The sequence below is a fragment of the Salvelinus sp. IW2-2015 genome, linkage group LG28, assembly GCF_002910315.2.
Source record: "Salvelinus sp. IW2-2015 linkage group LG28, ASM291031v2, whole genome shotgun sequence".
Lineage (NCBI taxonomy): Eukaryota > Metazoa > Chordata > Actinopteri > Salmoniformes > Salmonidae > Salvelinus > Salvelinus sp. IW2-2015.
Window position 1 is genome coordinate 31940448 of NC_036868.1, and position 25000 is coordinate 31965447.

Genomic DNA, 25000 nt, shown 5'->3' on the forward strand with positions numbered 1-25000 from the left:
GGAAAGGTGATTCATCAGAGAAAATGACTTTACCCCAGTCCTCAGCAGTCCAATCCCTGTACCTTTTGCAGAATATCAGTCTGTCCCTGATGTTTTTCCTGGAGAAAAGTGGCTTCTTTGCAGCCCTTCTTGACACCAGGCCATCCTCCAAAAGTCTTTGCCTCACTGTGCGTGCAGATGCACTCACACCTGCCTGCTGCCATTAATGAGCAAGCTCTGTACTGGTGGTGCCCTGATCCCGCAGCTGAATCAACTTTAGGAGACGGTCCTGGCGCTTGCTGGACTTTCTTGGGCGCCCTGAAGCCTTCTTCACGACAATTGAACCACTCTTCTTGAAGTTCTTGATGATCCGATAAATGGTTGATTTAGGTGCAATCTTATTGGCAGCAATATACTTTCCTGTGAAGCCATTTTTGTGCAAAGCAATGATGACGGCACGTGTTTCCTTGCAGGTAACCATGGTTAACAGAGGAAGAACAATGATTCCAAGCACCACCCTCCTTTTGAAGCTTCCAGTCTGGTATTCAAACTCAATCAGCATGACAGAGTGATCTCCAGCCTTGTCCTCATCAACACTCACACCTGTGTTAATGAGAGAATCACTGACATGATGTCAGCTGGTCCTTTTGTGTCAGGGCTGGAATACAGTGGAAATGTTTTGGGGGGATTCAGTTAATTTGCATGGCAAAGAGGGACTTTGCAATTAATTGCAAATCATCTGATCACTCTTCACAACATTCTGGAGTATATGCAAATTGTCATCATACAAACTGAGGCAAATTAATATTTGTGTCTGTCACGATCGTCTTCGGGTGAAAGAGAGGACCAAGACGCAGCGTGAAATAAATACCTTCTTTTTAATAGAAGAAGAAACGAACACGAACACTAATACAAACTAGACAAAACAACCGTGAAGCTATCAAACGAAAGTGCAGACACAAGCAACTAACGTCAAGACATAGACAATTACCCACAACCTACCTAATGCCTATGGCTGCCTAAATATGTCTCTCAATCAGAGACAACGATAGACAGCTGTCTCTAATTGAGAACCAATCCAGGCAACCATAGACTTACATAAACACCTACACTGAACACAACCCNCTCTCAATCAGAGACAACGATAGACAGCTGTCTCTAATTGAGAACCAATCCAGGCAACCATAGACTTACATAAACACCTACACTGAACACAACCCCATGAACTCTACAAAACCCCCTAGACAATACAAACACCCTAGACTAGACAAAAACACACAAACATCCCCCATGTCACACCCTGACCTAATTCAAATAATAAAGAAAACAAAGATAACTAAGGCCAGGGCGTGACAGTGTCATTCTCAAAACTTTTGGCCACGACTGTAGACCTTACCGTGAAATGGTTACTTACAAGCCCTTAACCAACATTGCAGGTCAATAAATAGAGTTAATAAAATATTTACTAAATTAACTCAATCAAACCAACATAACAATAACAAGGCTATATACATGAGGAACCAGTACCGAGTCAATGTGCGGTGGTACAGRTTAGTCGAGGTAATTTTTAAATCGACTAGATAATAAACAGCAAGTAGCAGCAGTGTAAAAACAAAAGGGGGTGGTCAGTGTAAATTGTTTAGTTCAGTGGTCTTATGGCTTGGGAGTAGAAGCTGTTAAGGAGCCTTTTGGTCCTATATTTGGTGCTCCGGTACCGTTTGCCGTGCGGTAGCAGAGAGAACAGTCTATGATTCTGGTGACTTAAGTCTTTGACAATTTTTTGGGCCTTCCTGTGACACTGCCTAGTATATAGGTCCTGGATGTTAGGAAGCTTGGCCCCAATGATGTACTGGGCCATACGCATTACCCTCTGTAGTGCCTTACGGTCAGATGCCGAGCAGTTGCCATACCAGGCAGCAATGCAACAGGGCAGGATGCTCTCGATGGTGCAGCTGTAGAACTTTTTGAGGATCTGGGGACCCATGCCAAATCTTTTCAGTCTCCTGAGGGGGAAAGGTGTTGTCGTGCCCTCTTCACAACTGTATTGGTGTGTTTGGACCRTGATAGTTTGTTGGTAATGTGGACACCAAGGAACTTGAAACTCTCRACCCACTCCACTTCAGTCCCGTCAATGTTAATCGGGGMCTGTTCGGCCCTCCTTTTCCAATAATCCACGATCCGCTCCTTTGTTTTGCTCACATTGAGAGAGAGGTTGTTGTCCTAGCACCACACTGCCAGGTCTCTGACCTCCTCCCTATAGGCTGTCTCATCGTTGTTGGTGACACTGTTGTGTCGTCAGCAAACTTAATGATGGTGTTGGAGTCGTGCTTAGCCACGCAGTTGTGGGAGTACAGGAGGGGACTAAGCACGCATGCGTGGCAGATGTGTTTTTGCCTTCCCTTACCACCTGGGGGCGGCCCGTCAGGAAGTCCAGGATCCAGTTGCAGAGGGAGGTGTTTAGTCCAAGGGTTTTTTGCTTAGTGATGAACGTTGTGGTCACTATGGTGTTGAATGCTGAGCTGTAGTCAGTGAACAGAATCTTCACAATTGGGGTGTTCCTTTTGGACCAGTGTGGGAAAGGGCAGTGTGGAGATTGAGATTGTGTCATCTGTGGATCTGTTGGAGCGGGTATGCGAATTGAGTGGGTCGGTGTTTTTGGCATGCTGGTGTTGATGGTGAACCATGACCAGCCTTTCAAAGCGCTTCATGGCTAACCGACGTGAGTGCTATGGTGCGGTAATCATTTACGCAGCTTACCTTCACTTTCTTGGGCACAAGGACTATTGTGGTGGTCTGTTTGAAACATGTAGGTATTGCAGACTCGGTCACGGAGAGGTTGAAAATGTCAGCGAAGACACTTGCCAGTTGGTCCGGATGCTTTGAGTACACGCTCTGGTAACCCATCTGGCCCTGTGGCTTTGTGAATGTTGACCTGTTTAACTTCTTATGGCTGCAGGGCAGTATTGAGTAGCGTGGATGAAAGGTGCCCAGAGTAAACGGCCTGCTCCCTCAGTCCCCAGTTACTAATATATGCATAGTATTATTAGTATTGGATAGAAAAATCTCTAAGTTTCTAAAACTGTTTGAATTATGTCTGTGAGATTAACAGAACTCATATGGCAGGCAAAACCTGAGAAGTTCCACTTCCTGTTTGGATTTTTTCTGGGGGTGCCATATTTTCAACCAAGCTCTCATTGAAAATACAGAGAGATATGGATGGGTTTTCACTTCCTACGGCTTCCACTAGATGTCAACAGTCAATAGAAACTAAGTCTGATGACTCTAATGTGAAGGGGGGTCGAAGGAGACAAAATTGAGTAATCACTGCATGAGGTGATTCAACACGCGCGTTCACGTGAGAGGCAGCCTCCGTTCCATCTCTCAATTTGAAGTCGAATGTAATTCTCCGTTTGGAACGTTATTCAAGATGTATGTTAACAACATTCTAAGATTGATTCAGTAATCGTTTGACATGTTTCTACTGGACTGTAACGGAACGTTTGGACCATTTTCGTCACGTTATAGTGGTTCGCCGCTTTGAGACTTTGGTTAGGGTGTTTGGTAAACAATTCGAAAGTAGCTAATTTGACATAAATAACGGACATTAACGAACAAATCAAGCATTTATTGTGGACCTGGATTCCTAGGACTGCATTCTGATGGATTCATCAAAGGTAAGGAAACATTTATCATCAGCAAGTAGTCACAGAAGACATACAGCGATTTTCCAACCAAAGAGAGGAGTCACAAAAAGCAGAAATATTGATAAAATGAATCACTAACCTTTGATATTCTTCATCAATGACACTCCCGGGACAACATTTATACACAATACATGTATGTTTTGTTCGATCAAGTTCATATTTATATTCAAAAACCTCAGTTTACATTTGGCTTTGCCTCCAAAACATCCCGTGAATTTTCACAGAGCCACATCAAATCACAGAAATACTCATAATAAACATTGATAAAAGATACAAGTGTTATTCACAGATTTAAAGATATACTTCTCCTTAATGCAACCACAGTGTCAGATTTCTAAAAACTACAAGCCATCATAATCTGAGTACGGCGCTCAGACGACAAATCAACCCAAAGAGATATCCGCCATGTTGGAGTCAACTAAATCAGAAATAGCATTATAAATATCACTTACCTTTTGATGATCTTCATCAGAATGCACTCCCAGGAATCCCAGTCCACAATAAATGTTTGATTTGTTCCATAAAGTCCATCATTTATGTCCAAATTACTCCTTTTGGTTCGCACGTTCAGTACACAATCTAAACTCACGACACGCGGGCAGGTCCAGGCAAAAGTTCAGACGAAGTCATATTACAGTCCGTAGAAACATGTCAAACGAAGTATAGAATCAATCTTTAGGAGTTTTTACATAAATCTTCATAATGTTCCAACCGAGAATTCCTTTGTTTCAGAAAAGCAATGGAACAGAGCTCGCTCTCAGTGACGAGCGTCACGAGCTCCTGGCATTCTGCCAGAGCCCTGACTCATTCCCCTCTCATTCACGACCCACTTCACAGTAGAAGCATCAAACAAGGTTCTAAGACTGTTGACATCTAGTGGAAGCCTTAGGAAGTGCAAAATTACCCCATAGGCACTGTTTATTCGATAGGCCAAGAGTTGAAAACCTACAAACCTCAGATTTCCCACTTCCTGGTTGGATTTTTCTCGGTTTTCGCCTGCCATATGAGTTTGTTATACCACAGACATCATTTAAACAGTTTAGAAACTTCAGATGTTTTTCTATACAAATCTACTAATTAAATGCATAGGCAGTTTACTCTGGGCATGCTTTTCATCCAAACATGAAAATGCTGCCCCCTATCCATAACAAGTTATGGCATTATACAGCTCATTGAGTGCGGTCTTAGTGCCAGCATTGGTTTTTGTTGGTAAATTGACAGCTACGAATKATATAGRTGTGAACTCTCTTGGTAGATAGTGTGGTATACTGCTTATCATGAAATATTCTACCTCAGGARAGCAATACCTCGAGACCTCTTTAATATTAGACATCGCGCACCAGCAGTTATTTACAAATTGACACACAGCCCCCGCCCCTCGTCTTACCAGACGTAGCTGCTCTGTTCTGMCAAAACACAGAGAAGCCAGCAAGTTCTATATTATCCGTGTCATCGYTCAGCCATGTCTCGGTGAAACRTAAGATATTACAGTTTTTAATGTCCCGTTGGTAARATWGTCTTAATCGTAGAGCGTCCAGTTTGTTTTCCAATGATTGCACATTGGCCAATAATACMGAGGGTAGTGGTGGTTTACTCACTTGCCGACAAATTCTCACAAGGCACCCAGACCGCCGCACCCTATATTTCCATCTTTTCTTAACTCAAATGACGGGGATTTGGGCCTGGTCTCCGGGAAGCAGTATATCCTTCACGTTGGACTCATGAATAAAAAACATTTGTCCAGTTCGAGGTGAGTAATCGTTGTTCTGATGTCCAGAAACTCTTCTCGGTCATAACAGACGGTAGCAGCAACATTATGTACAAAATGAGTTACAAACAAKGYGAAAAAACAAACAAAATAGCACAGTTGGTTASGAGCCCATAAAACGGCAGCCGTCCCCTCCGGCGCCATAAGACTTCGCTGTACCGTTGTTTCGGAGTGCCCTTGAGAAACAATAGAGTGCAGATTAGTTTGAGGCATGGTTGCACCGTTACTTCAGTGAAAATGGCTTGCTTCTCGCTCAACCAGATTAAAAGATCTGACCCATATTACCAGAGCAACATTTTTATCCTCCTAGCGGATCGCCGGGACCATAAACAATGTCGTGGGCTGTGGTGGAAAAAGTGGTGGGAAAAGTACCCAACAGTCATAATTGAATAAAAGTAAAGATACATTTGAAAAGTAAAATGCAACAGTACTTGAGTAAAAGTTTTAAAGTATTTGGTTTACAATATACTTAAGGATCAAAAGTAAAAGATAAATCATTTCAAATTCCTTATATTAAGCAAACCAGACGGGACATTTTTTCTTGTTTTTTAACTTACGAATAGCCAGCAGCACACTCCAACACTTAGACAACCATTTAAAAACAAAGCATTTGTGTTTCATGAGTCTGCCAGATCAAAGGCAGTTGGGAATGTTTTCTTTATAAGTGYGTGAATTTGACAATTTTCCTGTCCTGCTAAGCATTCAAAATGTAACCAGTACTTTTGGGTGTCAGGGAAAATGTATGGAGYAAAAAGTACATTATTTTCTTTAGGAATGTACAGTATTGGAGTAAAAGTACAGATATCTAAAACAATGACTTAAATAGTACTTACATTTTTTTACTAAAGTACTTAAAACCACTTTGTGCTATAATAAAACGACTTGAGCGTCTGTCTACGTCGTTAAAGGGATACTTCGGGATTTTGGCAATGAGGCCCTTTATCTACTTGCTCAGAGTCAGATGAACTTGTGGATACCCTTTTCATGACAAAATCTCGACATATCCATTCAACCATTTGTTCACACTTTGCTCAATCAAGTTASCTTTTTGGCTAGAGCTAAAAACCTGGTAACTTTATTATATCCAAACATTTTTGGGCAATAAAAGGTGGTGAATGAATGAATGACAAAACTCTTGYAATGCATGAATGAGAACTCTTGCATGTTGTCATCACAAACCTGATGTTTTTAAAGAGACAGTGCTGTCACTTACGTGAGGAGAGACGGACCAAGGCGCAGCAGATGTTGAGTTCCACATATTTATTATAAAGTGAAACATAGCAAAAACAAAACAATAAATCAATAAACTAACAACGAAACGTGACTACGTGGTGCACATGCACAAAACACAAAATAATATCCCACAAACACAGGTGGGAACAATAACTACTTAAATATAATCCCCAATTAGAGACAACGATTACCAGCTGCCTCTAATTGGGAATCATACAAATCACCAACATATAAATAATAAACTAGAACCCCACATAGAAATAATRAACTARAATACCCCCCAGTCACGCCCTGACCTACTAYACCATAGAGAAACAAAGGCTCTCTATGGTCAGGGYGTGACAAGTGCACAATTTTCAATGTAATGCATCTCAATAGGAAAATAGTGCTTTTACACAAGGTAGAAACCTAATATTCCACAAATTACTTTGTAATTTCAGTGACAGGTATTTGTATCAACATTTTAGCTTTTATAATAAATTAATGTATTTATAGTGTTACATATTAGTTTCCAGTGCTTCTAAAGTAGCTAGAATTCATTTAGGCCCAATATAGGCTGAATCTCAATCAATTTAAGAAATCTTTATTTTCTAACTTTTTAAAGTGCTACCAATTAAACATTTCAATTTAGAGTCCTGCCTGTGCAGAACCARCAATGCATGTCTGGGTCAATCTACACTCCTAATAAAAATATTCCTGTAGATATTTTTCTATTATCTTCATATTCCTGYGAAAAACATGCTGCACTGTAAATGACGCTGAGATAGATAGAAGCGGTCAAGTGACAATGTAGCTGTAAATCATCTTAAAACAAGACATCTTAATGAAAGTGACTGGTGGTGTCATTACATGGAGTGTGACTAAATGTGGATTGAGGGAAYAATATCCTATACAATGTGGGGGTATAAATTGTGAACACATAGAGTTGTTGTAATGGGAACWTACCTGTTAGGGAGGAGAGTGACTGAAAGACCACGAGCTCTCCTWGAGTTTCACAGATTGTGATATCAGCAGACGAAATTAGATATGGCGGGTGCAGTGTAATAGTATTGGCTCGGCCCCAAGGGAAGGATTGCGTATCGCCGTAATGAATTGCAGGGGAGGGAGTCCCTGGGCTTTGCTGCTCCATGTAAACACCATAATGGAAATATATTGGATTTCCTTTAGGCTCCATGCACTGGTTAATTGCCAGATTGACAGACCAACCTGAGATCTTTATCCAAAAAACCACCTAGAATACAGAGTTCCCTTCCCTAAGTGAACAGCCAGCAGAGGCATCCTCTGTGTATGGTTCCTCTTTTTGGTCCCTTTTCTGAAGTTTATGAATATTTCACGCYCGTGTTTGTTTGTGTTTTTCTTTTAGGTGAGAGCGTAACCCGATGAAGTATGATACATGTATATCACATGCAAGGGAGAGCAATTGCCAAGAATTTTCTGGACGAGGAGAACGAGACATACCTTGTTTACTGCCGTCAAGGAGGCAGAAAGGTCAGTGCTCTTTGTTATACCATAAATTACTCTACCTCACTCATGTTTGAACAAGAAATTTGTTTTGAAATAACATGTTCACTCCTGGATTAGTCAAGATGAACATTATATAACAGTCTAGCCTGCCTATGTTGGCTTCAGAGGTGAACAGCAGTGCAGTGGGGAATCGGGCTAATTTCTTTAACTAATTTAACAGAACTTTGACTAAATACCCTGGATTTACGTAGAAACACACCTAACCTCCCAGTGAGATGTTGCCAACAGTCAATGCTACCTTCTAGCAGCAGACTGTGGCGCCAATTAAGTAATTTAACTTTACTGTAACTACCCTAGATGTGTGTAGAAATATAGTAAATATCCCAATGTGATGTTGCTACCTGCCAATGMTACCTCCTAGCAGAGATTCCATTTCAAACTGACACTGATCCACCTCTGAAAGCCGCAAGGCACTAAGAATGGCAGCAGACGAGCAGAGCAATGTTGGTGAAAAGTTTCCCTTTGTGCTGTGTCACTCATTAGAGACTAGACAGACACCTGTCCCATGGCTAACACAATCCCATTAGTCCAGGCTAGGAGTGGGAAAGGGTCAGACAAAGACACAGCCTCATCTTTATTTTATTCCTTCGACTGAGAGTCTGTGTGAGTCTGATTGCTCTTCACTCAGAGTGAGACGTGTCCTCCATACGCAACCATGGCCCAGTCCATGGCATTAATTGTATGTACCACTACCATAGATTTGGCTGCGTAGGTTTTTCTCCCAAGGTTGACGATTCCCTCTGGTTTCATCTGTCGTCTCCCAGGACATACAGATTTATTTGGGTAACGGCGCTAAAACGGTGTAATTGCCATCTGCATTGAATAACAAATTGTTGATTGCAGATGCTACCACGGCTGCACGTATGTGGTAGCACCCGGGTAATGTGTTTGTCAGGTTTCTCCCATACCGGCCACAGCTGTTTTATGGCTGTGAATTCACTGAGACAGAGATGGGGATGTTTACAAAGCCAAAGATATCCTGCCTTAAAGCGCAGAGCCCAGGGCCTTGAGTKCTGCTGGAGCTACACTAGATACCCCCTAAACTGTATCCTGTCTGTGGCTGGCTGGATCTCCCTGGAGGTATATGCTTTTAACCTTGACTCACTCCCCGTTCCCAAGCCAGTTGGCAAAATAAAGGAGGAAGGAAGGAACACACAGAGGTAAATTACACACATTTGACCACTCTCACTAGACAGGCCACTGGAGCCTGGGGAAATTAAGCTCCACTGATAGTCTGTACTGTGCTTTATCAAACAGTGGTTATCGGTCTTTATATTCATTAGGACTCCATTTGTGGCTGTCCTGTTGTTGTGGCTGTTGTTACTGGTCACAAAGCATTTCACACTTCTTCACCATTAAGAAAATCACTAGATTTGAGATTGATTTGCCCGGCTCAATGTTTTAGCAATCTCAATATCCCAGCTCCTCGGTTCTGTCCAACTTGGGGTAGATTAAAGGAGGATTGAGAATGAAGAAACAAGCACCACGATATACAATGATCTTTTGGATAATTAAAGGGCCTAGAAACACTTCAGAAAGTAAAGAGATGTCTTCAATTCACTAATACTCAACATGTGCATTGAACATGGAAACATCTCTATTTTGGGGGATTTTGATCTTGAACAATGTTTATTAGTGGTATGGGTAGCGCCATCATGCATTGCTATAGCAACGACTGCGTCATTGGCAGTGTTGAGCAAATGGTGACTTTTGGCATGGGGACTGAAAGTGAATGTTGCCCTCTCCTCCACTCGCCTCCAACTTCGACACTGCTCTGTCATTGAGATCAGGACAACAATGTTAAGGTAAGTAACTGATACAATCACTTTTATGTTGGTAATTATAATATTTACATTTTAGAGTATGATAACAGGCTGAGTAAACAGTCAGCCGAGTAGACAATCAGCAAGGAAGCTAGCTGGTTAGCCTAACGGTACTTGATTTAGCTTGTCTTGTCTTTTTTATGCTAATATTTTATTTGATAGCTGTACAACATAAAATGATCTTATTGACCATTTGAAGAGTGTTTGTCTTTAGGCATTATTCAGAGCTCAAACAAATTTGCTAGTGATGCGATATGTAGCTAACCAGCCAGAGAGGGCTAATGCAGGATTGCTATTTTACCAGTAAAATGTATGATCCCCATAATTATAATTATTAGCTAGCTAGCTAGATAACTATATAGCTAGATATCTCTTTAGGTGTTTGTTATCTGTGACATGTTGTATGATTCCTAAAATAGTAGCTAAGCCAAGCTTTTTGACTGGAAGGTAATTGTCAATTATGTATTATTGTTATGTACTATTAGGACTATATACCATGCATTCGGAAAGTATTCAGACACCTTGATTTTTTWAAATGTTGTTACGTTACAGCCTTATTCTAAAATGTATTAAATAGATTTTTTTCCCTCATCAATCTACACAAAATACCCCCCAATGACGAAGCAAAAACAGGTTTTTAGAAATGTTTGCAAATGTAAAAAATTTAATAAAAATTGAAATATCACATTTACATAAGTATTCAGACACTTTATCAGTACTTTATTGAAGCACCTTGGGCAGAGATTACAGCCTTGAGKTTTCTTGGGTACGATGCTACAAGCTTGGCACACCTGCATTTGGGGAGTTTCTCCCATTCTTCTCTGCAAATACTCTCAAGCTCTGTCAGGTTGGATTGGGAGAGTCACTGCACAGCTATTTTCAGGTCTCTCCGGARATGTTAGATCAGGTTCAAGTCCAGGCTCTGGCTGGGCTACTCAAGGACATTCAGAGACGTGTCCGAAAGCCACTCCTGCATTGTCTTGGCTGTGTGCTTAGRGTCATTGTCCTGTTGGAAGGTGAACCTTCGCCCCWGTCTGARGTCCTGAGCGCTCTGGCACAGGTTTTCATCAAGGATCTCKCTGTACTTTTCTCCATTCATCTTTCCCTCATCCCTGACTAATCTCCCAGTCCATGYCGCTGAAAAACATCCCCACAGCATGATGCTGCCACCATCCATGCTTCACAATATGGATGGTGCCAGGYTTCCTCTAGAAGTTATGCTTGGCATTCAGGCCAAAGAGTTCAATCTTGGTTTCACCAGACCACAGCATCTTGTTTCTCATGGTCTGAGTGTCCTTTAGATGCCTTTTGGCAAACTTCAACTGGGCTGTCATGTGCCTTTTACTGAGGAGTGGCTTCCATCTGGCCACTCTACCATAAAGGCCTGATAGGTGGAGTGCTGCATAAATGGATGTCCTTCTGGAAGGTTCWCCCATATCCACAGAGTAACTCTGGAGCTTTGTCCGAGTGACCATCGGGTTCTTGGTCACCTCCCTGACCAGGGCTCTTGTACCCCGATTTCTCAGTTTAGCCGGGCTCCAGCTCTAGAAAGAGTCTTGGTGGGTCCAAACTTCTTCAATTTAAGAATGATGGAGGCCACTATGTTCTTGGGGAMCTTTAATGCTGCAGACATTTTTGGTACCCTTCCCCAGATCTGTGCCTCGACACAATCCTGTCTCAGAGTTCTACGAATAATTCCTTCAACCTCATGGCTTGGCTTTTGCTCTGACATGCACTGTCAACTTTGGGACTTTATATAGACAGGTTTGTGCCTTTCCAAATCATGTCCAATCAATTGTATTTACCATAGGTGGACTCCAATCAAGTTGWAGAAACATCTCAAGGATGATCAATGGAAACAGAATGCACCTGAGCTCAATTTCAAGTCTCATAGCAATGGGTCTGAATGCTTATGCAAATAAGGTATTTATAATTTATAAATTTGCAAACATTTCTAAAAACCTGTTTCCGCTTTKTTATTATTGTGTATTGTGTGTAGATTGATGAGGGGGRAAAATACTTTAATCCATTTTAGAATAAGGCCGTAACGTAACAAAATKAGGAAAAAGTCAAGGGGCCTGAATACTTTCCGAAGGCACTGTATTTTAGTGGGTRTTTTTTCTCTATCTATCTCTCTCTCTGACACTGTGGTGGACTGTCAGCTCTCAGACCTTTGTGAGGGCATGCAGGGGCTGGAGAGAGTGGACAAGATGCTGCTGAAGTTTCAAAAGGGCTGAGGGACAATTACACCCTCACAGGACACACCTTCACAGCCTAGCTGAGCCTAGATGAACTTCAATGTMCTGGAGGACTTCTGTAGAAATTGTTGACTTTGTTACAGGAAAGTTAAAAAGGAGAATATGATGTGGTTTGTTTGTGTAGCACCYGAATGGGCGAGCAGTTATGCATTGTAGGGGACCAAAATTGTTTTAGGTAGTGGCACTCCAGTGAGTGTGACTCATTGTGCACATAGGCACTAGTAAAGGGATTCCATGTCTTCACCAAGTATCTCAGACTGTCACTGGTAATTTCGCCTCTGTTACATGCTTTTAATTTTTTTCCATTCTGACTCTTTGTGTATTAGGATATTGGCCAAGTGGAATGTAGTACAAAAGAAAATGAAATTGTAAAAGCCCATTTGTGTCATAATATGCCTTATTCTTATCATATTTTGTAATTACATAACAATTTTGGTAACAATATCCCTGAGATGAATTTTGGATATAATGTTTTGGTCATGACAGCGATGTAACTTCCACATTCTTTTCAGGTTTGAATGAGACAATATATTCCCCTTGTTGTTTCAATAAAGTTTTTGTTTTATTCATATTATATTACTTGTGTATGTCTTTCCTTGTAATATTTAAGACTAAGGGTGTTTTCACATATAGTCCTCTTTTAACCGATCTCAGTCCTCTTTAAAGCGAACTTTGGGGTAAAAAACAAAGCAAAATTCTTTTTATTCACACTGCCCCTGCCTTTGAATGAGGACTCAAACTCTTTGCCAGTTCACTTCATCTATTTTGTGGTCCGAGTCCTCTTTGCATTCACATTGCTATGTTTAGAAATTAACCCCCAAAAAAATTCAACATTCTCTAGGTTTTTACAAAGTGCAGGACAAGCCATTCCATCAGAATGTGTCATTGGACAGCTATATACAGTATGTGTTTAATATACTATCAAGATAAGAAAGTGTCTGATCACGGAACATCCATATAATTATAGAAAAATACCACTGTTCTCACTAAAAGACCTTTAACATTCACAGTAAAGAAAAATGTATTGCTATTCTGATTTCAGATTTTAAACCCTTACTAAATAAGGAAGACTCAATATGTGACCGACCGGCTCGATTCGGTCTTATTTAGCACAATTTTAAATTGTGTTTTTTACATTGGATAAAAGTAGAGATAGAAAATTGTATATCATACACTACAGATGAAGAACAACGGGAAAGTAATTCTACTTTTTGATAAACTTGTAACCTCACTTTTGAGAAAATGGYCTTTGAATGTTTTGGTACACATACAGTAMTGGAGAGCTCTTCTTTGTCTACACCATTCAGAATCTTTCATGGCCTCTTAAGCTTTAGCCCCGCCCATCTCTTTAAGGAGCGTTCAGAGCGCACACTGGGCGCTCTGACCGAGGAGTAGGGTTGATMTGAGCGTTTTGTCCTAACAACAGCAGTCAASCACCCAAGCTAACTGGCTAATATTGGCTAGCTTGCTAGCTACTTCCAGACAAAAATGAGAGAACAGCTCACTCTGACGATTTTACTCACCCTAGCAGNAAATGAGAGAACAGCTCACTCTGACGATTTTACTCACCCTAGCAGAGCTGGTTAGGCTGGTTTTGTGTTATATATAACTATCAAAGCAAATGACTCTGAGATACGAATAATATTACTACACAGATCATACACATAATGTTAGCTAGCTGACCTAACAACAGCAGTCAATCACCCAAGACAACTGGTTAACGTTGGCTAGCTTGCTTGCTACTTCCAGACAACAAATGAGAGAACAGCTCACTCTGACGATTTTACTCACCCTAGCAGAGCTGGTTAGGCTGGTTTTGTGTTTCTCCAGAGCGTTGGTGACTGCAAATGTGCTGCTGGCAACAATTTAATTACATTTTTTTGCCAACGTTTACTGACACCGGCCATATTCAACGGGTGTTAAGCATTCGTAAATTTGTCAGTTTTCTGTGCTCTGGCACACTCAGACAAGAGTCCTCTGAAATAGCCAGAGTAGATAGCCAGAGCAATTTATCAGCTACGTCTATCAACAGTTGTCGCAGTGACATCATTAACATTCTATTGAAATGGTTACTTGCATAGTGAAGTATTTGTTAAAACGTGTAGCTAGCTAGCTAAACAATTAACCATAATCCCAACTAATACGTACCCTGCATGAATCTGCAGGTAGCTATCCAACCAGGTTCAATGTTAGATAGCTAACATCAGGCTATAACTAGCAAAGCAAATGGCTCTGAATACAAAATTATTACTACACAGATCATACATGTAATGTTAGCTAGCGACGCAGCCAGCTAATGTTTCATAGCTAGCTAACAGTACACTTTAACTTTAAGTGAAAATAACTTTCTGTAAAAATTGTAACTTCTTATGGCTGCAGGGCAGTATTGAGTAGCTTGGATGAAAGGTGCACAGAGGTGCCCAGAGGAAACGGCCTGCTCCTCAGTCATAGTTGCTAATATTTGCATATTATTATTAGTATTGTATAGAAAACACTCTGAAGTTTCTAAAACTGTTTGAATTAGTCTGTGAGGATAAACAGAACTCATATGGCAGGCAAAAACCTGAGAAGTTCCACTTCCTGTTTGGATTTTTTCTGAGGGTGCTAGATTTCAACCAAGCTCTCATTGAAATTACAGCCAAATATTGATTGGTTTTCACTTCCCACGGCTTCCACTAGATGTCAACAGTCAATATAACTTTGTCGATGACTCTAATGTGAAGGGGGCCGAAGGAGACAGGAATTAGTCACCACTGCCACGAGCTGACCATGCTTTGACCACGCGGTTCACGCGATAGGCATCTCAATCAATCAATCAATCAAGTTTATTTTATATAGCCCTTCGTACATCAGCTATATTCTCAAAGTGCTGTACAGAAACCAGCCTAAAACCCCAAACAGCAAGCAATGCAGGTGTAAAGCATCTCCATTCCATCGCCCAACTGAATCAATGTAATTCTCCGGTTGGAACGTTATTTAAGATGTATGTTAACAACATTCTAAAGATTGATTCAGTACATAGTTTGACATGTTTCTACTGACTGTTATGGAACTTTTGGACATTTCGTCACGTTATAGTGGACGCGCTTTGTGACTTTGGAATTCTTACCAAACGCGCTAACCAAAGTAGCTAATTGGACATAAATAACGACATTATTGAACAAATCAAGCATTTATTGTGGACCTGGGATTCCTAGACTGCATTCTGATGAAGTTATCAAAGGTAAGGAAACATTTATCATGTATTTTTGGTTTCTGTTGACCCCAACATGGCGGCTAATTTGGCTATTGTTCTGAGCTCCGTCTCAAATTATTGCATGGTTGCTTTTTCCGTAAAGTTTTTTTGAAATCTGACACAGCGTTTGCATTAAGGAGAGGTATATCTAAAATTCCATGTGTATAACTTGTATTATCATCTACATTTATGATGAGTATTTCTGTTGAAACGATGTGGCTATGCAAAATCACTTGATGTTTTTGGAACTAGTGAATGTAACGCGCCAATGTAAACTCAGATTTTTGTTATAAATATGAACTTTATCAAACAAAACATGCATGTATTGTTGAACATGAAGTCCTATGAGTGTGTCATCTGATGAAGATCATCCAAAGGTTAGTATTAATTTTATCTCTATTTCTGCTTTTTCTGACTCTATCTTTCCTGGAAAAATGGCTGTGCTTATTGTGGTTTGGTGTTGACCTAACATAATCGTTTGTAGTGCTTTCGCTGAAAAGCATATTTGAAATCGGACACTTTGGTGGGATTAACAACAAGATTACCTTTAAAGTGATATAAGACATATGTATGTTTGAGGAATTTATTATAGAGATTTCTATTGTTTGAATTTGGCACCCTGCACTTTCACTGGCTGTTGTCATATCGGTCCCGGTAGCGGGATTGCAGCCATAAGAAGTTTGTGTAATGTCTGAAAACGTAGCTAGCTAGACTACCTTACCCGTATACATGAATGGACGCTTCTACCGCTGTCACAGATGCCATGGTTGCCCTTAGTTTGAAGATGTAATCCRGAGGAAGGTGTTTTCGCCATCTCATTAGCTATCATACTCTAATTCCACTGATTTCAAAACTCAGTCCAGAAAGTGGAGAGCAACACTTATGCAGTTCTACTACATGATRTCGTTTTTTTWAAAGCCTCGTTAGAAAGGATTACCTACTACACATACTGACCAGCTCAAATAGATGTGCTTCATGGCAGACCAATCTAAACTCATCTCTCTGGATGTCCAGCTCACCCATTATCTCAGACAATCATGACTTTCTTTGTGGCTAAACCAACTAGGCTCATTTAACAATTTTATTCATATTTACAGATGGCATTAAAGTTAGTTATTTAGGCACATGAAAGGTCACATGTTCCAGAAGGCATTTCTGCACAAAAACTAATTTTCATTAAAAAAATTATAAGTTTACGTTCAAATGGYTCTCCTGTGAAGTAGTGATGCACGGAACTAGTCACATATGCTCTGTTTTTTCTCTATCTTCATTAAGAATTTGTGTAAATGGCAGCTTTTTGGTGGATTTAAAAAAAAAATTGTGTAAAATATAAGTTTTTTCTTGACTGATTACCATTTGATTGATGTGGTGCTATTGTTTSTCATATCATTTGAAAGGGCTGTTTTTCAGCTTTCAAAATATGTATCATGTTTTCATATATGGTGTGAGAMCAACAAAGTATGCTCACTAATGCACGCAGAGGTCATGGTCTCAGTAAATTCAGGAATTCCCAAACTCTCCTGCCAGTGACGCAACAACGCCAATATGGCAATTTACAGTTATACAGTTAGCTGGTGTTCTAAAGCCAAGTGTTTCCATTCCCCTTTAATGTGCTCTCCTTTTCACACAGATTGATCTTTCTTTCTCTTCTTTCCAAATGGATTTGTTCATAATTAATGGCAGTTTGGTGCACTGTGTACAGTGTGTGATCTATGTGTAGTCAGAGCAAGTCCCCCATGCCCACCCGTCTCTATTATACAGGCTCAGCTCAGAGCCAGAAACAGTAAAGCATGGCATGGCCTCTACTCTGCTGTGCAGAATATTGCCAACAACCTCCACCCCCAGGCTGCTTTACAGAGCCTTTCATTGGTATGTGTCACTCACGACCCCGCTGATTCACCCTGGCTGGTCACCCGCCACTGGCCTACAGTCASTCGCCCACGGACAACATGACAATGGCAAGCTAGCCAAGTATGTGCTGTGTGTGAGCCTAGGTGTGAATATCGCTGGGCTGCTGAAAGTGTCCAGCCATCTGCCAGTGCATATGGAAATAGCTCTGAAGCTTGGATAGACACCCTCTGAGCTCAGGAATTAGAGCGTTTTCACTGAGGCGTAGTTTTCACTGATGATGCTGTACAGTACATTGGTCTCCGTGGTGCTGGTGTCAGGCAATATAACACATGCAAATTTGAGTGAATGTGATTTACACATTCTAGTCTTGTTGTGGTTTGTTGAGGTTGCCAAGATAATTTTAAAGTCTCATTTAGCATAGCAGATACAGTACMAGTCAMAAGTTTGGACACACCTACACATTCCAGGCTTTTTCTTTGTTTTTACTATTTTATAAATTGGAGAATAATAGTGAGGWCATCACAACTATGAAATAACACATATCAAATCATCTMGTAACCAAAAAAGTGTTAAACAAATCAAAATATATTTTATATTTTATATTCTTCAAAGTAGCMACCCTTTGCCTTAATGATAGCTTTGCAGAATCTTCGCATTCTCTCAACCAGCTTCATGAGGTAGTCACCTGGAATGCGTTTCAATTAACAGGCATTCCTTGATAAAAGTTACTTTGTGAAATTTCTTTCCTTCTTAATGTGTTTGAGACAATTCAGTTGTGTTGTGACTAACTAGGGGTGGTATACAGAAGATAGCCCTATTTAGTAAAAGACCAAGTCCATATTATGGCAAGAACAGCTCAAATAAGCAAAGAGAAACTACAGTCCATCATTACTTTAAGACATGAAGATCAGTCAATACGGAACATTTCAAGAACTTWWWAMAWWWWWTTCAAGTGCAGTCGCAAAAACCATCAAGCGCTATAATGTAACTGGCTCTCATGAGGACCGCCACAGGAAAGGAAGACCCAGAGTTATCTCTGCTGCAGAGAATAAGTTCCTTAGAGTTAATTGCACCTCAGAAATTAAAGCCCAAATAAATGCTTCACAGAGTTCAAGTAACATACACATATCAACATCAACTGTTCAGAGGGGACTGCGTGAATCAGGCCTATGTTTGAATTGCTGCAAAGAAACCGCTACTAAAGGACACCAATAAGAAGAAGAGACTTGCTTGGACCAAGAAACTCAAGCAATGGATATTAGACCGGTGGAAATATGTCCTTTGGTCTGATGAGAGATTTTTTGGTTCCTACCGCTGTGTCTTTGTGTGACGCAGAGTAGGTGAACGGATGATCTCCGCATGTGTGGTTCCCACCTTGAAGCATGGAGGAGGAGGTGTGATGGTGTGGGGGTGCTTTGCTGGGGACACTGTCTGTGATTTATTTAGAATTCAAGGCACACTTCACCAGCATGGCTACCACAGCATTCTGCAGCGATACGCCATCCCATCTGGTTTGCATTTAGTGGGACTATCATTTGTTTTTCAACTAGACAATGACCCAATACACCTTCAGGTTGTGTAAGGGCTATTTGACCAACAAGGAGAGTGATGGAGTGCTGCATCAGATGACCTGGACTCCACAATCACCCGACCTCAACCCAATTGATGGTTTGGTTTGGAATGAGTTSGAACGCAGAGAGAAGGAAAAGCAGCCAGCATATGCAGCTCAGCATATGCGGGAACTCCTTCAAGACTGTTGAAAAACCATTCAATGTGAAGCAGTTTGAGAGAATGCCAAGAGTGTGCAAAGCTGTCATCAAGGCAAATATATTTCGATTTTTTTAATGCTTTTTTAGTTACTACAGGATTCCATATGTTTTATTTCATTGTGTTTATGTTTTCTACTACGTAGAATAATAGTAAAAATGAAGAAAAACCTTTGAATGAGTATGTGTGTCCAAACTTTTGACTGGTACGGTATGTGTGACTCAAATTGTTGTTAAAATGTGTGTTGGATGAGAGAGATGGAACTCTTTTCTTGGTGGCTGCACTGCCATTAAAGAGAGAGAACTTACTAAAAGTTCCAACCTTTTCTTTGGCACGATGTGTTGTGGCGGCATGAATAGAAACATACTAATTGCTCGCCAAGGCTATCCACAGACGTGCTCTATTCTCAGACTAAAGGGAATCATATACACTGTGTACAAAGCAGATAACAATGTGTAACAGTGTACAGCAAGGGGAGGATTTTAGCTAGCGTTCGTGGCCCTCTACAGCTTAAGTTGCATGCTTTAATGTGTGCTAAGCTTTGGCACCACCTGGGATAGRTGGGTGAGGGATAAAGAAGATTCCATTTGATTGGCACGGTGGCATGAAGGTGACATGTGAATGTGAAATGTAAAATATCCATCGGTGAACATTAAAGGCGCAATCTGCAATATTAACTGTTGTTCAATGTTCATGTACATACATGCTGTACATTTATCCAACACCATCCCTCAGCTTTATAGCAAACCTAGTTGTGGGGTTTTTAGTGGATAATGGCACATTCATTTCATAAATCCAGTCATGTTCTCATAGCACTRGGTCAGAAAATGTTATCATAGTTGCTACAGTAAATACTGTATATATCTCTATGCTGTATCTATCTATATGGTTGTGACTGTGTAATAGAGAGCCATAAAAGAGATTTATGTAAGGGATGACATAAAGGCCAAATGCATATGCTGATGTTTGCATTACTCAGAACCCAGTGCTGTGTTCATACAGCGGGGGAGAGGCTTCCGGCTCCAGATGGTGCCACATGATTTTCATAGTATTACGACTGTAGTATTGTGCAGTAGCTGTGACGCACACAATCGTCCAAGCAGTGACCTCGCTTCTCTTCCGTTACATTCGCCATGGGCATCATGCACCAACTCTTTTAGAGGGACCACAAAGTGTGTGAGGATGGAAGCAGGGGTGGTCTTAGAATTTTCCAAACACCTGAGACTGATTTTTTTCCTGCAATCTAAAACCATAATGCCTAATTCTATGTAAAAAAAAAAAAAAAAAAAAATTAGGGGTTATCTAAGAATACCTGTTCAATTGTAATTTGAATTCATTCACTGTTATGCCTTAGGAGATAAATACAACTGCCACACAGGTATAAGGTATCATAACCCAAGAATGAAAGCACTTTTAGTCTTTCCTGAAGTCAGCTAAGAAAGTGAGACAACTTGAGCAGCCTGAAATGCCTTGGTAGCTAGTTATGAGGTTGGGAGATGTATCACGTTTCAGGTAAGACCCAGATGCAGACAACATCAAAGTAACAACTGTTTATTAATTGAACAGGGGCAGGCAAAAGACAGGTCAAGGGCAGGCAGAGGTCAGTAATCCAGAAGGGTGGGGCAAAGGTACAGGACGGCAGGCGGGCTCAGGGCAGGCAGAACGGTCAACACCGGGAAAACTAAGAAACAGGAACAATCGAGAGACTGGAGCAGAGAGAAAAACGCTGGTAGGCTTGACGAAACAAAATGAACTGGCAACAGATCAACAAAGAACACAGGTATAAATACACAGGGGATAATGGGGAAGATAAGCGACACCTGGAGGGGGGTGGAGACAATAACAAAGACAGGTGAAACAGATCAGGGTGTGACAGATTGAGAACCTACAGTATTTAGCTGGCTCACTAAAGCCAACTTCATAAAATTGCATGGTGGCTAGTACTAMAGAGAAACAACAAGACATGTGTGTTTTATTCTTTCATCAAGATGGAATCAATAGGCTATATAGCTTGATCAAATTMATTAATAAACATACTTCCTGTGAGTCCTGCCCATCACCGGCAGCTAAAATCAAATCAAACACTGTGTGTCACTCGACACTCTCTCTCCTCCTCCACTGACGATACTGTCTGCATGCATTAGAGTATCTAGCGTCCTGCCTAGCATATCTTTGCTCTGTGGTGCACCTTGGAAGGAACCACTTACTCGGGAGAATGGGGGGAGGGGGAATCTTTAATCTTTACACGGTCTAGTCAGTGTGCCCCCTCTGCAAAATACAGCTGACAGATCTTTTTATAAATAATGATGAAAAAATGTGGGCTTAAGAATGAAGTTGAGTAATTAATTTAAATCTGAGGGTGCACATGCCCTTGTGCCTCCTATGAGAAATGATGCCTGTGACACTCACCCATATTCCCATGGGGAGGATTACCTTGATGGCTTTCCAAAGCAGAACATCYTCATTGTATTTTGTTAATTCATTTATCTATGAAACATGCTCAATCGCCACTATATCCTATAAGCTGCTTTGCATAAAGCCGATCATGCTTACCTCCACTTGCCAACAATCAATTATTTATTTTTGGGTCGTACCTATGTCGTACCTTGTYTTACTGTTGCATGCTTAGCTGCATGCAGGATGTAACAAACGTTGAGTGGTCCTCATAACATCGTTGAAGAGCAGTTGTCAGTAGATTGGTGAAGCGGTCAAGCACATGTGCAAACATTTGTGCTGCACCTCCCACTCCACTCGAAACTGGAGCACACTACAGTGGATGGTGCTCCACATTGCACCAGGGRAAATTAGACTCATTGGAACAAATTAGTTTTGTTGCTCAATTTTTTGTAGCTGCAGTATGAAAGTGTTTAAAACACACCATAATAACCTTGTCTCCTCTGCTTTTTCTTACTCACCTCACTATAAGGCAGTCTTCGTAAAAATGGAATCCATTGCACCCTAATTAGTTATCAACATCCCTATTAGAGAACAGAAGTTATGTAGAGAAGTACAGCAGGCTGTATATTGGACGTTTGGGCAGTTTGGGATGTGCAGTGGCAGTATGAGCTGGGACTGTGTAGAAACTCCTAGCATTAAAGTGCAGTAGATTTGAGAAATGATTTCATCTTCAAAAGGTAACTGTAGGGAAATGTATTTGTTCTCAGTCCCCCATTTCCTGAATAAATGTCCTTGTGATATAATGGCGAAGGGGCAGAAAGATGGCGGMCCCCATGTATTTACCACAAACGCTTTATTTGCTAAATTTGCCAGATTGTACAGTGCTCTTGTCACGTTGTATAAATGATTGGAKACAGRCGCAGGACTACGTAATAGGGGGTTTTAATACTCCACCCAAAAATACAACATGCCATGAAAAGGCACGGGGACGAAGCCCAAAACAAACATGCATACCAAAACACAGGGATGTAACCCAAATAAAAGAGCGAGGTTAAACCTCTCATAWATACATGGGACGAGACCCGTAATAGCAAGTGCACAACAATACACGGGACGAGACCCGTAATAACGAGTACACAATACACGCAGCACGGAAGCCGAAAACAAAGCACAGCTCACAAGACCAACGGAAATGGGAACAATAACCGACAAGGCAATGGTGAACAGAGGGCACATATATACAATTATCAATCAGGGGGAATGGGAACCAGGTGTGCGTAATGAAACAGTTCAGTGATGCCTAGAGGCCGGTGATGTAGACCTCCAGAGCTGGTGCACGGAATGAGCAGCAGTACCGGGGGAATCCGTGACAGCTCTCTGTTACTCTTTTTTTGTATTGGCGTTAGCACAGTATACATGATCCCAATTCTAGCTACAAGCTGGAGGCACATTGAACCATGTTGCGCATCGTAGACGTAATACCTGAATTCCTTCATCTTTATGCACATTTGCCATTCGCTCACCATTCAGGGACATAGCATCACATACAGTAGATTACATCCCTGTGAATATGATTGGGTCGTATCTTGTTACASGAGGATACACTGGCCTTTAGGTATGTTATGTGGTTGTTGTTGAGTCTCATAATTTTATCCTCATCAAAAGCTCTTATCGAATCATTTATACACGAAATCATTTTGTGTTGTTTTGGTTGTTCTTGTTTCTTTTTACTTTGTTTTCCTCWATGTTTTATTCATTTATTCTGGGATGTTTATTAAGGTAATGARAGGAGAGAAGGGGATGGAACTCATCATGTTTTATGGATCAAAGACACAATGAGGTCTAAGCTTCTTTGGTGCTGTGTTTTCCCCCCAATTAGTCAAGACTCTGACAGCTTTATCACTGGCTAATATAATAATACAGTTTATGCCACTTAGGAAACTCTTTTATCCAAAGCGACAATCATGCATGGATACATTTTATGTATGGGTGGTCCCGGGAATCAAACCCACTACCCTGGCATTACAAGCACTATGCTCTACCAACTGAGCTACAAAGGACATTTGCTGCCTTTCGCCTCTCTCTAACCCTCTCTCCACCAACCCTTTGGCCACCACCATGACTGATATTAATCAATAGTAAACGTGATGGGGGCCCATGGGACTGCAACTGATGTGGGTGTCAGAGACCGTTCGGGGTATGTAGGACCTATGAAGCTACGTCGCAGTCAGCCCAGTCCATGTAAAACACTTGGGCTCAGCCTATTTTTTGTCAACTGTCCTTTTTTAAACTTTTTTTGTTCTTCTTTTCCTCATTCTCTCWCTCATGTTTCATTCATTGTAGTCCTGCGGGACCCAGTCTGGGTCTCAACAATGCTATTTCTCTGTAACAAATTAACAACAGACTTTCAGCATGCTTATAGCGAAGGGCACTCAACATGTATAGTACTGCACTGACACAAGTGACTGATGATTGGTTGAWAGAAATKKATAATAATAAGATTGTGGGAGCTGTACTGTTAGATTTCAGTGCTGCCTTTGATATTATTGACCATAATCTGTTGTTGAAAAAATGTTTGCTTTATGGCTTTTCATCCTCTGTGTCACGTGTGCTCCCTCTCGGCCTCTAGGTCACCAGGCTGCCCGTTATGGTGCACACCTGTCACAAACACTCACTCCCTGAACATGTTTCCCGACTCTCAGCGCACATCGTTACACTCGGTCATAATGTGGATTCAGAGCTATCTATGTACTAGAACTCAAAMGGTTTTCAGTATTGGAAGYTTCTCTAATGTYAAACATGTAAAGTGTGGTGTACCGCAGGRCAGCCCTCTACTCTTTCTATTGTTACCAATGACCTGCGACTGGCATTAAACAAAGCACGTGTGTCCATGTATGCTGGTGATTCAACCATATACACATCAGCAACCACAGCTAATGAAGTCACTGAAACCCTTAACAAAAAGTTGCGGTCAGTTTTGGAATGGGTGTCCAGTAATAAACATCTCTAAAACTAAGAGCATTGTATTTGGTACGAGTTCTAGACCTTGAACAAGTTGAGGTGACTAAATTACTTGGCATTACCTTAGATTGTAAACTGTCAAACATATMAATTCAATGGTTGTAAAGATGGGGAGAGGTCTGTCTGCAATAAATAGATGCTCGGCTTTTTTGACAACACATTCCAAAAAGCAATTCCTGCAAGCTCAGGTTTTGTCTTATCTTGTTTATTGGCCAGTTGTGGGCTGCAAGGAAAGAGCTAGTTAAGCTGCAGCTGGCCCAGAACAGAGCAGCACGTCTTGCTCTTCATTGTAATCAGAGGGCTGATATAAATACTTTGCATGCCTGTCTCTCTTGGCTAAGAGTTGAGAAGAGACTGACTGCATCACTTCTTTCTGTAAGAAACATTAMTGTGTTGAAAATTGTTTGCATAGTCAACTTACACACAGCTCTGACACACAC

At 41.0% G+C, this 25000-nt stretch overlaps 1 protein-coding gene across 1 annotated transcript in view; it reads left to right on the forward strand.

The window, feature by feature from the left end:
* The first annotated feature begins 8046 nt into the window (after positions 1-8046).
* The window catches only part of LOC111954143 (leucine-rich repeat and fibronectin type-III domain-containing protein 2), a 96369-nt gene continuing 79415 nt past the window's right edge, over positions 8047-25000 (forward strand). The window contains exon 1 of the mRNA XM_023973643.2: positions 8047-8172. The gene's annotated coding sequence lies outside the window, so the exon portion shown is untranslated. The remainder of the gene's footprint in view (positions 8173-25000) is intronic.